At 43.6% G+C, this 4,596-nt stretch overlaps 1 protein-coding gene across 1 annotated transcript in view; it reads right to left on the bottom strand.

The window, feature by feature from the left end:
- Positions 1–237: 237 nt before the first annotated feature.
- The window catches only part of POLD3 (DNA polymerase delta 3, accessory subunit), a 63,133-nt gene continuing 58,774 nt past the window's right edge, over positions 238–4,596 (bottom strand). The window contains exon 14 of the transcript XR_333375.3: positions 238–402. The gene's annotated coding sequence lies outside the window, so the exon portion shown is untranslated. The remainder of the gene's footprint in view (positions 403–4,596) is intronic.

Below are 4,596 nucleotides of genomic sequence, written 5' to 3'. Positions count from 1 at the left end.
TAATAAAGTTAAATAATTATTTTTTTTTAAAATCTCTCTCTCTCAAAAAAAAAAAAAAAGTTGCTTATGAGACTTTCCTCATTTCCAGGTAAGGGTTACTATTATAAGATATTTAGGTGCAAATATCCAGAGGACCTGAAGGAGAAAGGTTGTCAATCTGTTAACATTAGAGTACTAAGAATTGGTCTCTACCATGTTAGAGACCAATTCCACCATTCTCTTGCTCAGTAGTCACAGCAGGCACCAGACTTCCCTGGGCCTATCTGCTCATCTAGAAAGTAGGGGTAATATCTGCCCTGCCTACCTTTGACAAGCATGTAGGGCGGAGTCCAGCTTTCCCTCTGCCTATACGATGAGGGCTCTGTAATGACAGGCGTTGTCTTCAATAGCTTCCCTTTGCCTCTGGAATGACAAAATCCTTACCATAGTCTCCAAGGTTCCAAATGATCTGGTCCAGTCTACCTCGCTAGCCATGTCTTGGGACAACCTCCCTGCTTGTCACAGGGCTCCAGCCAGATGCCTGCCCTGGCCCTTCACATATGCCTGAAATACCGAACCCCTTTGCCTGGACAATTCCCACTTACCTGTAAAGTCTGAGTTTAAGTGTCACTTTCTCCAGGAAATCATCCCTGTTGACCCTCAGACACGGTGTGGTCCCTCTATTAGATCTTCTTATGGCGCCCTCTACAGATCCTTGGAGAGCTTATCATAAAGGTCATTAAATAACTTGTTTACACAACTATTTATCTGGTTGCCTCTCCATTTCAAAACTCCATGAGGACAGGTTCTGTTTCTGACTTGTATATAACCGTATTTTTGAGCTTGACAGAGTGCTCAGTATAGAGAAACAAGGTAATGTGTTAAATGAATGAATTCTTAAAACCTTAAAACATTGGGGAAAGAGATCTAATGCCTTCATTTTAGAGTTGACAAAACGGAAGCCCAGAGAAGATAAATGACTTTCCTGGTATCTCGAGGCCAGCTAGTGAAAGAGATTTTAGAATTCACTCATTCAATAGTTTCTAGGAGACTGTTATGTTCCAGGTACTGTCCTAGGTGCTGGAGATTGAACGAGATGCACAGGACAGTCCCTGAGGAGATGTCCAATTGGCAGATAAACATCATATAATAGCTGAGATAGTGAGAAGTGCTATGAAGAAAGAGGCACTCTGTAGACAAAAATCATATGCCCAGCAGGCACTCAAACCCACGCTTTCTGCTTCCAAGTGCAGGGCTCTCTCCACTACACCACGCTGTCTGCCCGAAGTAAACAAACAAAACCATAATTTATGAGGCTCCCGCAGCTGCCTGTGTGAGCACTTGGTGGGGTGAAACCCTCATGCTGTCCATGAAAAAGAGCCAACAGCATCAGAAGCAGCAGCTGACTGGCTTTTTTTCTTGAGGAGGAGGGCGCGGACCAGGTAACGCGTGTTCCGCGCCCTTAGCCAGCCTGGCCTCCGCTGCCTTGAAACTTCACATCTGGAGCCCATAGAGAGGGAGTGTGTTTAAATAAGACAGCTATTGAACGAGTGGACTGAGGAGGCTTGGAGTTGGCCAGTCTTGGGGAATGATGCAAACCACGAGGGGACAGTACTCAGGAGGTGAGCAAACAGATGGGCTCACACCGCAGCATGACTACTGCCTGAGCACCCCATACATCACTGGGGAGGCAGAGGGAGGCCTCCTCACTGCTGGAGATCTGCTTATTTTTCATTAATAAAGGTACCCTCTAATGTCTGTACTCGGGGAAACAGAATGCACACCCAGACCACTGGCTTTTCTCTGAACGGTTTCAAATAATACGGTTAGAATAAGAGTGTAGTCTGTAGTCACACAGAATGACAGGCAGCCCACCTAAAAAGTAGGGGTGCTGGTGGAACAAAGGGGAGTCCTGGGTTTGACCGATGAGCAGAGTCGCAAGCATATCCACTGAAATACTGGGCCCATGAGCACTCTCTCCTCACTGTGTTCTACCATCAGTTTTGCCAGTGTGTCTACAGCACAAAGTGGGCACACTAATACAGATAATTGAAAAAAAAATTCATGAAGTATGACAACTCACTTTTCTCCACGGGTTAAGATGAAAGCCCAAAGCATTGTTTTGAAAATAATAGTAATTAGCATTTGCTGAACAACCACTATAAATTGGGCATTGTATATTTTTAATTTTTAATTTGCCATAAGACATATGCATTCATTGGAGAGACAGAGAGAGAGAAAGTAAGAAAGTACACCTCAGGGGGGATGGCTACCCTGCAATCCCTTCTCCTCAATTTTTCTCTCAGGATTTTGGGCACATACACACTCGCCCAGTGTGTTTTTCAGGCTGCCAGATCCAGGACTTGAACCACAAAGTTGGCCATGTGGGATCCAGCTGCCTTAACCATCATGCCACTGGCTGGGCCCATGTTTATTATTTCCAACTAAAGTTCAAAGAAATTCAGGGACTTTCTGGATGTTGCATAAACAGTAAATGAGTACTGAGGTTTAATCTGTTTGACTTGAAAGTCCACTAACTCCTTACAAAACTAGAAAATAACCACCACTTGTCTAAGAGAGAAAGCGACCATGTCTAGCTGCTGTATTGGCTGGGAAGCAACTGAGAACTAAGTACACTTCTAAGTAAAAGTAGAGTTTCATGTAGAACTTTGAAGAGCTATTTCCATACCTTAGGGGTGAACTTTGGGATTTGAGGCAAAAAAAAAACAAACAAAAAAACAAAAAACCCCCACTTAACTGCTAGAGAATTATACTATGGTATTGTCCTAAGTACAATGGCCATCAGGAGAATGCCTAATATGAACACTAATTATGACATACAAGACTGCTTACTGGGGCAAGACAGTGGTATACTGGTAATATAACTGGATTCACATGAGAAGGCCAGGGTTCGAGTCTCGGGGCATTTTTTTCTGAATGCACTGGGCGTGCATATGCATATGATTCAGGCAGACTAAAGATGGGGGTAGTTCATGTCATGAAGACCCTGTTGGGGTTATCTTTCTCTCTCTCTTTCTCTTCATGGAAGAAACCAATAAATAAGCTTAAAAATAAGAGAGCACTAGTTAAAAAAAAAAAAAAAAAAAAAAAAAGATAAACACCGCTTACTACATTTCACAATATTGGAACAAACTCATATCAAGAATGGATGACAACAGGACACTCAGAGTGCCTCTTAAAGTCCAGCTCTACCATGTATAAGGTGGGCAGCCTCTTTGCCACAAAATTTCCTAGTTTGTGGATATGGCTGGTACCTACATCTCACAAAATTGCTAAGGATCAAATGATAGAAAGTCTGTGAAAATCCCTGACACAGGATACCCTGACACAGGATAGGTGTAGCATAAATATGGCTTGGGATGAATTCAATTGACCCATCTGGGACTATGGGTCATTTTGGCCCAAAGAATTCCAGTGAGATGCAGTCAGTTCCAGGTCTAAATCAGAGTGTGTGCATGTGCGTCAGAGAACAGCCTACGTGAATCCTTAGTGGAACCGTGGAACCAATCCCATCTCCATGGTTTAACTAGGACCATGGTTCAGGCAAAGGCCAGAGGATTTCCAAGCATGAGCTGACCCAGCAAAAGGCTAATGATTCTACATCTGAAGTCACTCTTAATATTCTCTGATCTGGAGTTTCCAAGGGGATCAAAGAAGTCATCTCCCTAAAGTGGAACCAGATCCAACTTCAAATTTTCCCCTGCTTGCTTTATTTCAAGAGGCAGGTGTAATCTGGCTTACTTAAGACCTACCTCATACCAGTACTCTCTCTTCAGGCTACCAAAGGTGATTTTTCTAGTGTACACATCTGACTTAATTTAATTAAATTCAATGGCTTCCCATCGTCCATGGTGCAAAGTCTAAACTACTTAACAACGACGACTGTGATCTGGCCCTTGCCTACTTATTTGGCCTCATAAGCCAATATTTCACATCTCACTAAACCACTTAGAACCTTAAACACTCTTTGCCTTTTCACATGCCCATGCCTTCAAGAGGGAATGCTGGAATGCCCCTCTCACTTTCTCATCTAGCAAACTCCTGGTCTTCTGAAGACCTCAGCTTAACCACTTTGTCTTCTGTGAATCTTTCCTTAATTCCTCCAAGCAGTCACAACCCTTCCCTGGGTCCACATAGACCTGTGGCACATGTCTCCTTGACACTGGAGGAAGGACATGGTACCGCAGAAAACATACAGGCTTTATGTCAGAAAACCTAGAGTTGCATTCACGTATTCTGGCTCCTCTAACTTCTCATTATAAATTTATTATTAAAAATAAATACCTTGGAAACCAGCAGTTTGCATAATGGCTATGTCGCTGGACTCCCATGTAGTTGACCATGGTTCGAGTCCCAGACCCGGTGGCTTAAAACTCACGCCGGGCGCATGTGCGTGCCTGCCCAAGATCCCAAGAGGAGAATGGAGGAGAAGGGATTATGGCGTGGCCATCCCCCCTGGGGGGTGATTTTTCGCTTTCTGCCTCTCTGTCTGGTGAGCGCACGCGCCCTATGGCAAAAAAAAAATTAATTAATTAAAAATAAATAAATAAATACCTTGGGACCAGCAGATGGCGTAATGGCTACAAACACGGGTAT

The sequence above is a fragment of the Tupaia chinensis genome, unplaced genomic scaffold, assembly GCF_000334495.1.
Source record: "Tupaia chinensis unplaced genomic scaffold, TupChi_1.0 Scaffold000047_1, whole genome shotgun sequence".
Lineage (NCBI taxonomy): Eukaryota > Metazoa > Chordata > Mammalia > Scandentia > Tupaiidae > Tupaia > Tupaia belangeri.
The sequence above is the reverse complement of the archived record's forward strand: the minus strand, read 5'-3'. Positions and strand labels throughout refer to the sequence as shown.